At 43.9% G+C, this 14,758-nt stretch overlaps 1 protein-coding gene across 1 annotated transcript in view; it reads right to left on the minus strand.

Annotated features, from left to right (window-relative positions):
• Stk32b (serine/threonine kinase 32B) overlaps positions 1–14,758 on the minus strand; it is a 242,359-nt gene that overhangs the window by 23,369 nt on the left and 204,232 nt on the right. The gene's annotated exons all lie outside the window — the stretch shown is intronic.

Raw genomic sequence — 14,758 nt, forward strand, 5'->3', positions numbered from 1 at the left:
CTACCTGGATCTGGAGAAGGTGGAAGGACCCTTCCCCAGAGCCTTCCAAGCAAGCATGGCTCTACCACACCATGCCACCTCAGTTCAAGCTTCTGGCACTTCAAGGGACAGCTTCTCCTCAGAACTTGTTCTGCAGCCTCAAGGAGACACTACAAGGTGAGGAACTCGCCAGCATCACCCCTCTAGCTTGGCAGAGCTGGGATCAAGTGAATCTCAGGTTCCTGGCACCAAACCCTTTCTCCTGGTACTGAGGGCTGCCAGGAAGGACTGGGTTGCCTGCAGATTAGGACTCTGGCTCTCCCCCTTTCATCTTTCCATCCACAGTGGGTACTTTGCGCACCATGCCCACTAGGTCTCCCCTGTCTCCATAGTGTTGCTCCACCTCAAAGATGGCTCCTGGGAGGAAGAGGCTCAGTTGTGACTCATTTCCCATCTTTGCTCATGCGCTGCCTTTGTTGGGCACCATTATTGCCTCTTGTCTCCTGTCTCCTGCAGGAGATTTGCATCAAGCCCCGCCCCCAAAGCTTCCTGCTTCCAATCTGTCCTTGAGGCTGAGTGAGTCCTACTTTCTGCCATGTAATACAGGCCACAGCAACGTGCTGGCACAAAACATCTTACTGCCATGCCAACTGCTGCATCCATGGTTCCCGATGGTGCTGCTAGCTCTGGGAAGGCTAACCAATGCCCGGGAGGAAAAGACCTGCCTTAGACTGATGAGGTCCATGCATCCATTCCTGCTTGGCTTCCCAGAGTCTTTTGCATGCCAGTATGCTTGGGTGGTTTCAAAGGAGCCCAACTCAATTGCATGAATTGGCAGTATCTTGACAGGACCCTGGTACTATTTTTGTTTCTTATCTCAGTAGGGCCCTGCAGGGTACTGGTGCAGGAAACCAGTCTAGGTGGTGACTCCAATTCTTCAATCCGCTTGCAGCCCCCAGGCTGTCCAGAAGTCACTGGAGGCTCGAGAGCCACCAATATATGCTGTTTGTTTTCCTCCTACAAGTCAGGCCCAGTAAAAGACTAGCAGCAGTAGCGAGCGATGAAAATAGGTCACCATAATGACAGGTTGTCCTGAGAACTATGTGAGTCTGTTCTCTCTTTCTCTCTGAAAATCTTATACTTTCTTTTTCTCCTGTCATGGTGTGAGATACACAATGAGGTGATGAGAGGTAGACAAAGTGTAGGTACCATGTCAGGGTCGCCACAACACAAGCACTGGCATACTGTGATGGCCTAGCGATAACTTAGATGTCTAGGCAACTGACGGGAAGGAAGTATGTGCAGCACACATACAGCACACAAAGTCGATTCACCTGTCCTGGGCTGCAGAGTGTGAAAGTTCACCATCAAAACACACAATTTAAAACTCAAATCCGTGTACCCACACATCATCAGACTATGCCCATTTTTATATTCCTAAATATCTCCAGGCCAATGTGCTAAGTCCTCTGAGTGAATTTGAGTGTTGGCATAATTTTTTTTTTTTTTTTTTTTTTTTTTTTTTGTACATCGTGTAAAGTTTACCCTTGGTCATTCAAATGCTGGTTTCTCTACCCCATTATCAAGTTTGTGTAAAAACATGGTTATCATTTGTTCTCTGCTGTGTCAATAAAAAAGCAACCAGCCAGTGCTGAGCAGCACAGAGACCAGGGTGCAATTTCTTGGTCCAGGGAAGACAGGAGAAAGAGAGAGAAAGTAGTAACTGAGCCACGAGGAGAGAACTGGGAAGCATCAGAAGAAATGAACTGGACCTAGGAAATGATTAAAAAGCAGGTATAGTGTGGGAAATTTGGATGGGAAGAAGTTAAAATAGCTTGGAGGTTTAGGATGGAGTCATTATTGTTCAGTATTGTGCTCTAGACTAATTAAATAAATCTTGCTCTCTCTGTGCAGTTATTTTGGAAAGCAGCTGGTTAAAGAGTAACTGCTCCATTACTAACGTCAATATTAATTATTAATATTCATTCTACATTTGACCCAAACCAAGATTTTGTTTTGAAATGTTTTAAACTACATCTATTTATTTACTCTGTGTGTGTGTGTGTGTCTCACAGTGCTATAGTATATATTTGGAGATCAGAGAATAACTTGTGAGAATCCATTTTTTCCTTCTACCATGTGAGTCCAGGGCATTGAGCTCTAGTTGTCAGACTTGGTAGCAAGTGCCTTTACTCACTTAGCCCCCAAACCAAGATTTTCTATGAAGATCCGCTAATTACATTTGAGTTATTATTTGATATTACATTATCAACTGCAACTAGTATCTACTTGTTACGTTAGAGTAAATTAGGCTTTCTGTATAACCTAAAACAAAAACACATGGTTTTACCATTGACATGCACATTAATAAATATTTGTCAGTCTACCCAGGCTGTATATGCTACCCTCCCATTGGTTACTGGTCAACTACATTATCAGATGAGCTATCACAATATGGCGGCATGTGTGTTTAAGGGATACAGAAGAAACTCTGGGCTCTGGTCACATTGCCAGAAGTACTGTGTGCTTTTTGTTGTTCCCCCATGGACCCATCACAATGCTGGGTGCATGCTCCCCACTTTGTGAATGCCTGTGAGTCTACTATGGATACGTGAGATAGAGTTGGACAGCATGGAATCTTTGGCTGCATTCCCAGCACGGTCCAGTGAACTAGCAGGATCAGCCTCATCATACGCTAACTACCTGGACTAGCAGCCAAACATTCCTTGCAAGGAAGGTTTTTAATTGAAGTGAGTTCCCATCAGGCCATCATAGAGTTGGCCTTCCAGAAGAACAAGGAAACATGGAGTCTAGTAGAACACAGGGAGTCTAGTGGGAGAGATTGCCTTTCTTCCCCCAGATATGTAGATATACACTTGGTAGGATTTGTCACCCGGCCTAACCTCACAGAGTTTACGTCCTCATTATACTAAAAATATGGAAAAATACAATCACCTCCTATATTACCCTTCCTCACTTGCTGCTCGGTTCCATGGATGCTGCTGAAGATTTTGATGTGCACTGGAGTGTGAAAAGCTATTTAGCATGTAGCCTGCCAGCTGACAGGCTGCCCGAATCTGTCTCTCCAGGTAATTATGTCCTTCTTGAACTGTGAACACAGACAGAGTCACTGCATTTCAGCCGGGTTTGGGAAGTGTGTCCAAGACCATTTCTCTTCTCCCGTGATTGTCCCACAGAGAAGCCAAGGCCTAGGAGTTCAGTGTCATCTTTTCCATCCAGGACCAGAACATGGGCTTCCTTCCCACTCCTTGCCATGACAGTGTGTCTCCAGCCCCACCGCTAGGCACCTCCACCATGGGTCCCCGAGTCCTTCACATCAACCTACCTATCCAGACTGTGGCCTCTCAGACAGGCCTGGCTCCTGTTTCTGGATCCCAGCTGATGCCAATGGTTTGCTCACCTGCATGGTCAGAAACCTGGAGTCACTGTGGACTCCACCCTCCTCTTTCAGCCTCTGTCATTGATCGCTTGATCACTCCCCAAGTCTTATTACTTTTCCTTTCTAGAACTTTCTTCTCTGGCCTCCTGTAATTTCTGTGCTGACCTCTTATCATCTCTGTCCTCTTAACTTTACCTTCATGTGCCTAGAGAAATCTTTCTAAATACATGCAGTTAACAGAGAGCTCAGGTGTACAAAGTAGTCACTTGCCACCACTTAGCTTGCACCCCACACTTACAGGCCCATCTCTTACTTATGCCTCAGTTTCCTCATCTGTCAGAAGGGATAACAATGTATTCTATGTAACATTACTGAGAAAGAAAGTGGATTTATGATGTTCACTGGACATACAGTAAGTGCTCAATAAATGTTCTTAAATATTGTCTTTGTGTTATCACTCGTGTGTGAGTCACCTGCTTTAAATCATTACAAAGTTGCCTAATTACTGTACAATACCAAAATCCTTAGCACAAAAGCTTCCTCAAAGTATCCCCCAGTCCCCGACAGCCCCCTTTTTGGCCAATGTCTACCCTGGGCTCACTGCATCAAAGGATGCACTGGGACATGGCTTTAGTCATCTGTTGGTAGCCTTACACTCTTTGCAATTGTATTTTGTTTGAGATTGTTCCCAGGCCTTGCACCTGCTGGCCAAGGTCTTTACACACAGTCCTGACGTCTTGTCTGCTAATCTTCACCCCGTGTGTCATGCTCACCAGCTCCTGTTAATATGTGAAGACCCAATCTAACATTTACTTTCTTTGGAGAATAGTAATCAAGCCCTTTGCTATTTCACAATTCCTTTCTTCCTGTATTTAGAAGCCAAGGGCATCAATCTATTGGTCTGAATTCTTTCCTGAGCCTGATCTAGTCCTCACTATGATGATTTTAAATTGATACAAAGAATTCTATCTCACTGTCCCTGAGCTGGCTAACGTAGGGAGATGACCTGGGGCACCATCAAACTGAGTACTTAGGGCCTCACTGTGTCAAGGAGCTAAGTCGTGGAGACCTGGCTACCGATCTCCATGTCTGCTTTTACTACCTGGAGGGGTCATTGGTCAAGCATTTAGCCTCTGAGTTAGTCTCAGGCTCCATGGGTTAATGACAGTCCCCACACCACAATTAGATAACTCAGGACTAGCTTAGCCTTTGGGATTGGTGCAAAGCAGGTTCCCAACAGATGTGAGCTGGCTTTTAATATCACAGTCCATCTTTGCACGGGCAATGAACGGGAACCCAGCTCACCCAGGCACACACTATACACGGTATCCAGGTGACTCAAAAGCTTAGTAGTAGTTCTTTGCATTAAAGTGAACCATTAACTATGGAAAGCAGAGATAAGCAGTGGGCCTGGGCACGCTTGCAATTCCTCAAGGGTCATTCAAGTTTGTTTGGCTCCTAGCTAGGCAATGAACTCAGGTGTCGCTCACATATTAATTTGCAATAAAATGAAACCACCACCACAGGCTATTGGTTTCTTTGCGGGGATAATAGTAGCATTCATGGCAACAGGAAACCGCTTTTGTTAAAGTGTAAAACATTCTCTCAGCCATAGACCATTAGGATTTCATGGTCTGCATGGGAAGAGAAAAGGGGAGGGGAAGTCTAATTGGCTGAGGAAGAAATACAGAAGCTCCCGATAAGAGGCAGAAATGAATCATGAATAGTGCCAGAAAAGCACTCCATGTTAAATAAGCTAGATTCTTCTAGTAGAGAGGATAAAAGGCAAACCCGGGTCCCCTGGGTGATTATTATGGGCTCTTAGCCACTGAGCCATCTCTCCAGCCCCCTGGCTTGCAGTAATTCTAATAGGAAGAGCAGAATCAGAGTCAGCACATTTAATAGTTAACACGTGAAGCACGGGGCAGACTTCTAAGCAGCATCCCCGCCGCAGAGGCGTTCATTTACATCTGGATGGAATATCCTGCATCCAAATGGCCTGGACCAGATGTGTTTTTGGCTTCAGATTGCTTCAGACTCTGGGCTGTTTGCACATATGTAACGAGGCCATCTCCAGAATAGGATACAGGTCTCAAAATTAATTTATATTGCCAGTAGCCTCATGCACATAACACGGAAGTAATTTTACGAAGTTCTAGGGCACTTGCCACTTGCCTTTTCACTGTTACCTGTCACATGAGGTCAGGTGTAGATGGCATCATGCCAGCACTTAAAATATTTTGAATTTGGGTTTGAGATTTCTGGGTTACAGCTGCTCGTCCTGCAGACTGCTACTTAAGGGGTTCTGGGCTCTTTATTTGTCTAAGACAAATTGTGCTGTTTAAGGTGTTCTGGTGAACTTGCTACAGAGCCCTAAATTGTACCATGCAACGCAGGCACTGTGTGATCTATTCTTGCCTAACAAAGTTCATTTTCCTTCATTATTGGCCGAATCTGTTCCCTTGGGTGCTTTCTGCTGGGCAGCCCCTTGTTGCCTAAGGCTCCTGGTGAGCACAGCTCCGTCTATCTGCAGTGCTCTGTGTGTCTCCTGCTGAACAATGTTGACCCACCTTACAGGATCCAGTTGATGTATGACTTCTCATTGAAGTTACTTTGGGCCCCTCCAGTCCCATTCCTCTGCTCCACTAATGGCTTTCCCATCAGAGTTCTTACAAAGATCTGAATAGTTATGCTCTGTGTCACACCAGAGTTGGAGTGTCACATCTAGCCTGTGACGATAAGTTTTAAAAGTCAATCGGACAGGATGCAAATACCACCTGGGAAGTGATTTCTAGGGTAGGGTGCCTGTGGGCATGTGTGTGGGGATTTTATTGATTGAGGTAAGAAGACCTGCCCTCTGTGGGTGGCACCATTCCCTAGGTAGGGGACTTCGGGTTGTGTAAGTTTAGATAGGTACTGAGCACTAACAAGCATGCATGCATTCATTCTCTCTGCTCTTGACTGTGGTTGTGGCTAGCTGCTTCAAGTTTCTGCCTTGACTTGCCCATAATGATACACTGTAACCTAGAATCGTGGGACAAGTAAACCCCTTCTCCTTAAAGTTGCTTTGGCCAAGGCAACAGAAACAAAACTAGGACAGATGTTAATTGGAAAAAAGCTAAACACCTTATCTGTATTAGTTACATTGCTGATAATTGTGACAAAACACCTGACAAAATGGACTTAAGAAAGAAGGGTTAATTCTGGTTCACATCCTCACATCCCCATAGGCACCAAGAGGTGTATTTCCATGGTAATTCTAAAGTCAATCAGATTAACAATTAAGGTAAATTATCATTGCCTCATCCTAGCTTTCCTTGAAGTCCACCAGCTCAGTCTGTTCTTCAGCAGAGACAGGGGTCTGAGTGCTGCTTGCCCTGAGTGTGCCACTGGGAGGAAGACAGTCTGGAGGAAGACAGTGAGACAGCTTCAGCTGAGGCCATGTGTGGGTACCAGTGAGAGGTCTATGGTCTGTCCAGATAAAAGCAGAGCTCACACCCACTTACTAGCTCTTCTGCATAGGTTCCACAGCTCTCAAGAAGAGGACCAAGGCAGAAAGGAGATTGTGTAATTTTTTGGTGATGCAGAGGTTAGGAGAGGAGCCATGCTTCATATGTACATGCAGACAAAGCACCCATACACATAAATAAAACTACATTAAAAAGTTTTTTTTTTAAATGATGAGTCATCAAATCAGATATTCAAGAAACCCAGAGAACATCAGAATAGATAGACACAAAGAAAGCAAAACACCAACTTCCTGTATATCCCAGGTACAGCCTAAGGCCAACGATTAGGGGAAAGTTTCAGATGCAGCTCAATAAAGGCAGACATATTACCTGCAGAGCGCTGAAGATGAGAGGCACATCACGGCCATCAGCTGAGATGCTGCAGCCGAAGAAAAGCTGTTACCTGGCACCGAGTATCCAGGGTATCTATTCAAGTTATCTTTAAAGTACAATAACTTTTCAAAAAACAGAACAAAACAAAACAAAAAACCAAAAGAGCTTTTTAACTCTTTTATCAAATGCTTTTTATTGCCGACAGACTTTTATTAAGATTGATTATAAGAATTTCTTCAAAGTATATAATATCAGATAGAACAATGAAGCCGTACACACACACACACACACACACACACACACACACACACACACACACATACTGGTAACAGAAAACAGGAATATAGATAGAAAATTAATTCTTCCTTTTGATGACTATTAAATGCCATTGACAATCAGAAGCAAAGACTGATTAATCATATGTTTATAGTAAGTGAAACAGAAGATGGGTGGAAGGATTTGGGAATATGTTTTTCTTAGGTTTTTTCTTTTAAGAATTGATTTTTATTTATGTATTATGGATATGTGTTTCTGGCTATGTATAAGCACATAAGTGCAGTACCTTCAGAAGCCAAAAGAGGGCCTCATACCCTTTTGAGCTGGAGTTATAGGTAGTTGCAGTCTGCTTAATGTGGGTGCTGGGAACTGACTTAGGTCTTCTGGAAGATCAGTACGCAATCTTAACCACTGAGCCATCTCTCCATTTTATGAGATTTCTCCCTTTATGAGATTTTAAAGCCAAATTTCAAAATAGTTTCTGTTGAGTGTTGTAAAACTAGGATATTCTCCACACTTGCTTTCTCAGGTATAAACACTAGGTAAGAATGAGGTAAAGGGAATAATAAAGGATGGTCACCTTAGAGGCAATATAAAGGGATGGAGGTGTAATGGGATGAGAGGAAGAAAAGGTTAGCCAATAGCTTTAAATGAATCTTATCCATGGCCATGCTATACAAGATATTTGATCATTAGAGAATTAAGCTGGACATCAGCATTAGATGTGTAGAGAATTGTTAATTTTTTGTAAATGTTCATAACATAATGTGAACACAATACAACAGAAATTATGGGGCCACAGCTAAAGATGGACTTTGTTTCCTGCATGCAATACTCCTGCAAGGAAGATGAGTCTCAAGGCAGTTATCTGAAGGTCCTCTTTAAGCAACAATGTAACCTAAGAAAACAGAGGAAGTAATAAAGATAAGAGAAAAATGGATACAACAGAAAAGAGGAAAATAACAGAGAAAGGTAATTAAAATAAAAACTGGTACTTTAAAAAAAAAAGAAACAAGTTTATTAGCCTGTAACCAGAATAACCAGAAAGAAAGGACAAAATACCAATTTAAGAATGAAAGCAGAGATATGGAGAGAGTGGGCAGCCTTGCCTTGTTCCTGATTTTAGGATTTTAGAAGAATTTCCTTGAGTATCTCACCATTTACTTTGATTTTGGCTATTGGCTTGCTGTATATAGCCTTTATTATGTTGAGGAAAGTGCCTTGTATCCACGATCTCTCTAAAACTTTAAACATGAATGGGTGTTGGATTTTATCAAATGCTTTCTCTGCATCTAAAGAGATGATCATGTGGTTTTTAATTTTCAGTTTGTTTATATGGTGGATTACATTGATGGATTTCCGTATATTAAACCATCCCTGCATACCTGGAATGAAGCCTACTTGGTCATGATGAATATACAGGGGGAGGTAATCCCCCTCAGGAACAGTCATAGGGGAGGGGAATAAGAGGAAAATGGGAAAGAGGGAAGAATGGGAGGATACAAGGGATGGTATAACCATTGAGATGTAACAAGAATAAATTAATAAAAAAATTTTAAAAAAAAGAATGAAAGAAGAGCTGTTACTGCAGAATTCTCGGCTTCCAAAGAGGGTGAGGGGATATTACACAAGCAAAGATGTTAGACAAAATAAATACAGAAATTCTCTGAAAACTATAAACTACCATATTTATATAATATTTGTTTATTTTTAGAAATTGAATTCATAGTTGCAAAGTATTATTCATAGGAAATAATACAGGGCTCAATCATATATCCTCACTGGATAATTTTATCAAATTCACAAGTGAGTAATAACAGCAATTCTACAAACTCCCCTCCTCAGAAAACAGGAGAGAAAGAAAGGGAGTGAGTCTTGCCCCAGCTTATGCTGCCAGCAAAATGCATGGAGTTGTCATAAGAAAATGAAAAGATAAAGATTCCTTATAAATGAGATGCAAATATTGTAAACAACATTAGCATGCAGATTCCAGCCCTACATAAGGAAGCTAACACATCATACTAACAAGATTCCTCCTGGGAATGCTGGGCTGTTCAGCACTGCAAAATCCACCAATGTACTTTAATAGATTGTCAAAAATTATCTCAAAAGATCCAGAAAGTCTCTTTGGCAGAATTCAACATGCATTTATGATTTAAAAAACCAAAACAGTTGGAATAGATGGTAATTCTTTATGCTGAAAAAGAGAAGTGCAAATCCGTAGGTGGACATCATAGTGAGTGGTAGACCAGGAGACAGAATCCAGCTAAGGTCAGGGTCAAGGTAAAATTCCCCAGCTGGTGGGCACTGTGCACACTTAATATCATTTAATACTAAACAGTTTTAAAATGACCCCTGATGACTATTGCTATACCTGTAGATCAGTGCATCTCTCAACCCTCATCATAGAAGATTCTTCTTATCATAGATGGGAAATAACACAGAGACCCACAACCAGTCAATGTGCGGAGAATAACGACCATTAACGGAAGTGCTCAGCCCTAATGGGACATAAAAATCACATACCTTCTACCTCAAGGTTCAGAGATCTTCCAGGAAGAGGGACTGGAAAGAGTTTAAAAGCCAAAAACAGCGAACAAATTCAGTGAAATAGTATTTTCTGGACACAGCAGGGCAGAAACACACCCAAGCTCACAGCAATTGTCACGATGTGTGTAAAACTTGTACGAGCTCAAGCCAGACAAAATCCCAACACGGAGAGGGATGTAGACATTCAATCCCATACTAGCTGATGAGCTGCTGACATTTGATAGCTGCCGGGGAAAGCAGAGTTGCCTTTCTTCCGTGGTGCGACTCCTGGTATATTGACTACCCAACAGTAGCTGATCAACACAAGCTGGGCCTTAGGAGAGGAGAGGGGGGGATTGGGTAAATCTGGGAGTTTGGGATGAAGGTGAATATGATCAAATTGGAACTCATTGTACGAGATTCTCAACTGATTAACAGAAATATAGCTATGGGTTTTCGAGATAGGGTTTCTCTGTGTAGCCATGGCTGTCCCGGAACTCGCTCTGTACACCAGGCTGGCCTCAAACTCAGAGATCCGCTTGCCTCTGCCTCCCGAGTGCCAGTATTAAAGTCATGTGCTAACCACCACCCAGCCAGAAATATTACTTTAAAGCCCTTAGTTATTAGAAAAACAGCAAAATGCATGACATCCTTAGAAAGTGTACATGCAACAAAATACATGCCAAGTCTGCATGCTGGTGAATCTGCAGTAGAAGTGCCCAGAAACCAAAATGATCTTGGAGACCAGCGTCCATCTGTTCTAATGGGCTGGGAGAGTCCACATCAATACTATGGTATGCAGATTTGATGTGGTCCTGACAGAAATCCAGTGGAATAATTTGTTATCATAGAAATTACTAAGCGGACTCTAGAAATATACATGAAAAGGTAAAGGAGCCTGCAGTGCCATAGCTTTGAAAAGAAGAAAGGAATTGGCGGGTAATCACCACGGGATTTCAAGTGCCAACTTGACTGTACAAGTAAAAGCCAATAAGCAAATAGATGGATGAAGCAGAGCAGGGTGTAGAAGCAGATCCGTGTATTCAAGGGCGGCTGAGATTAGACAAAGTTGCAAGAGTAACTGAGCAGGGGAAGAAGGACCTTTTCAACAGAGTCCAGTGGTTTGGATTGTTGGATGCAAACAGGGAAAAGCTGATCCTTAGCCTCATACTGTGTTCAGAAATAGATTCCAGCTGGACCACAGCCCCAGTGTAAACTCAGAACTTCCACAAGGTAGAAAACTTCCAGAAAACAGAAGCAAGAGTTGTGCGATGTCACATGAAGAAAACACGTTTAGCTATGCCCCTAAGTGTATGGTCAACAAGTGTGATGTGCAAAAATTGTACTTCATCACAATTTAAAACTGCTACTTCAGAAAAGATTCTTTGGGCCTGGCAAGATGGCTCAACTGTTAAGAGCACTGGCTGCTCTCCCAGAGGACCCAGGGTCTGTTCTCACCTATACACTCACCTATATGCCTATAACTCCAGTTCCAAGAGCTATGACGCTCTCTTCTGGCTTCTGTGATCACCAGGCATGCACATGGTCCACAGGCAAACATGTAGCCAACACACTCACTCACAGAAAAAAAGAAAAGAAAAGAAACATCTGAAGCTACATATTCGTTTTTCAAGTGACCATCCTCCACAGACAAACCAGGGAGGGCAGGGTTGCTGCTAGCTTTCTGATGTGTTTTCAGTCTCTAGGGTACTGTCTGGCATGCAGCAGAGCTCCTGGAGCGTGTGAAGGACTGGGTTCACAGAGAGGTCACAGGGAAGCTGATGGGCCTTGGTGACCTGCAGTGACTGCTGGCTCAGCGGCCTTCTTGGCCATCTTCACCAGTCTTACAATTATCTTGAGAGAGTGTGGTCATTGCCATGGTAGCTTCTCACAATACCCACGTTTGCTCATCAACCTTGTTGGGGACAGGAATTAGTGGAGGTGGGAGGTAGAGAATAAGGACCAAGTGTGTGGTGGCCTGATGTCTCCCTGTGTTCTCACCAGCGATAGATGAAGATTTCTTTAGGGGCTGCTTCTGCCACTCAAGTATGGGTTCCAAACACAGGAAACTGTGAGCTCAGATCTGGCCTCCAGCACTTAGCATAAGTAGGACAGGAAGCCACGGAGGTAATAGTACTGCTAACAGCCATGACAACTTCTAGGCATCAGTGCTGGCCAAACTTTCCTGGTACAATGCTTTCCACAATTCTGCCATGACATCCCCTCCAATACTCACTGGGATGGTTTGAGTGAGAATGGTCCCCATAGGCTCATATCCTGGAACGCTTGGTCCCCAGTTGGTGGAACTCTTTGGAAAGGCTCAGGAGGTGTGGTCTTGTTGGAGGGAGGTGTGTCACTGGTTGGGGTTTGAGGTTTCAAAGGCCCATGCCATTCACTTAGCTCTCTCCCTGCCTTGTGCATATAGATCAGGACGTGAGCTCTCAGTTACAGCCTGTCTGCCTGCCTGCTACCTTGCTCTCTGCCACAATGGTCATGGATTCTAACCCTCTGCAATGGTGAGTCCCAAACTAAATGCTTTATTTTATAAGTTGCACTGGTTATGATGCTTTGTCCTGGCAATAGAAATCTAACTAAGACATGCACTGAGTCATGCTGCACCCATCAACTACCACTCAATTTTCCAGATCAGAAGCTATGACTGGCTGGCAGTTTTCCAATTAGCATTTCCTGAGGCTCATTTCAAAGGACACATGATGTGCATTATGTTGGATACTGGGAGTCACCCCTTACTCATGTGGTCTGCCCCCCCCAGCCCAATTCCTATTCTTTCAGCTATAATGGGATAGGCTCTCCCAGCATGCAATGCTGTTTTGCTCCTCTGTGCCTTGACACAGGATGTTCCCTCAGCCTTGTTCCTTTCCCTGTCTTTAACTAGTAGGACAGGCCCTCTGTGTCACCTTCTGCAGGAAACTGTTCCCGAGGAGGCCATCTCTCCCTCCCTGAAGGAACTGCTGCTTCTTTCCCTCTGGCTCTTTCTGTCAAGTTCACACAACACTTGCACGACTCTGTTCCCCCAGGCCTGAGCACTAAGGACGAGGAGGTCTTTCTTTATTTACCACTCTATGCTTCCCTCAGAACCCCAACCTCCCAATTCACACTCCTAAACATTTGCAGAGGGGGTGTTCTCTTTCCATTCTGCCTCATATTAATGAATCAGGGAACCCTGGGTGTCAGCTGGGACATTTCTGACTTCTATTCTGATACATTTTACAGAGACTTTTTCCATCCAATAGCGAACCCCATATGTTCCTTCCATTAATGAAAACTCAGTGCTGGACAAATATTTCTTCTAGAAGAATCTGTGTGTATCGCCTTCTGGACCTTATTTATGTTGGAAGCCATGCTTGGAGCATTCTGGGAACTTGTAATCAGGTTTTGGAAGCAAACATCTCAAATGAGTGAAATCAACCAACCTTTCCTTGGCATTGAGAATTCTGAGCTTTGGGAACTGTGGAGGTGAGCAACCCCTAAATGCATGGCTGCTGTTGCTTGCCCCATAGTCACTGAAAACACCACAATTTGGAGATCATTCTCCAAAGCCTATGAACTTCTCTCCTGCACATTTGCTCATTAACTCAGGCCCAAGGCTCCTCTAATTAGGACACCAGAAGCCCTGAATCTTACATACAGCTGTGACAGTAAGTTGACTCCTGTCTGAGAAAGAGCAACATTTTTGTATGACTCAGCACCCATAACCAGCTTGGTATAAAGAAGCATGGGTTTCAGATACAAAAGGCTTCAAATCCCAACTCCCACGGGTCCCAAAGCTCTGAAATCGCAATGCCAAGAGAAGGAAAGGTCCTGGAAGGCAATACACACAGGCAAGACACCGGGCTTCTCTAGACCTCAGACTCTGCATATGTACAATGAGAGAGGGGGGGCGCTGTAAAAACTGCCAGTGCATACTCTGGGGATGAAGTGTAATAGTGATTCACACACAGTAGGACCACAATCATAGTGGCTGAAGGTGGAGCTGCTGGGGAGTTGCCAGCTGGTCCCCCACAGTTCTCCCTCCCTGAGGGGAAGACCCAGAGCACAGTTGCCTCACTTAAGGGAGGCAGGGACAGGAGGCAAAGCGGAGCTTGAGGAAGGCTTCTGTTTTCGCCAGTATCTATTGACAACCCTTACTTAAGCTTAATATTAATAATTAATGACTCAATTGTTGGTTTCTGAGAAAAGTTGAATGGGTTTGAATTCTATAGCCCAGGATAGCTTTGAACATGCCCTGCTCCAGCATCTTCCTTCTGACTACTGAGGTTCCAGGTGAGATCTGCCAGGCTTGTCCTAGATTCCTCACATGCATACACTATAGCTGACAGCAAATAGTGCCACCGGAAACCCTGGGTATATTTACTCCACAGCTGAGTTGTCTCCACATTTCCCCAGACCACATGGTGGAAACAACAAAGCAGTCATGTTGAGACCACCATGTGGTGATTCTTCCTATAGAGAGAGAAGCTGCAAAGCAGGGAGCGAGGGGCCCAGACAGACAATGACTAAGCCCTGATGTCCAATGCCTGAGAACAGCAGGAAAGGTTGGCTGCAATTTGCCAGCTTTGGTAGGACAGAGACAAAGGAGGTGGGAGCTCCCTTCTAGGGAAAATGCCCTAAGGAAAGCTATTAATGACCTCTTGTGATAAGATATCTGACTGCCACTGCTTAGAGAGGCTGGGTTTGACTTAGCTCGGCCATTGTGGGGAAAGTGTGGCTG

This window comes from Acomys russatus, chromosome 22 (genome assembly GCF_903995435.1).
Source record: "Acomys russatus chromosome 22, mAcoRus1.1, whole genome shotgun sequence".
Taxonomy (NCBI): Eukaryota; Metazoa; Chordata; class Mammalia; order Rodentia; family Muridae; genus Acomys; species Acomys russatus.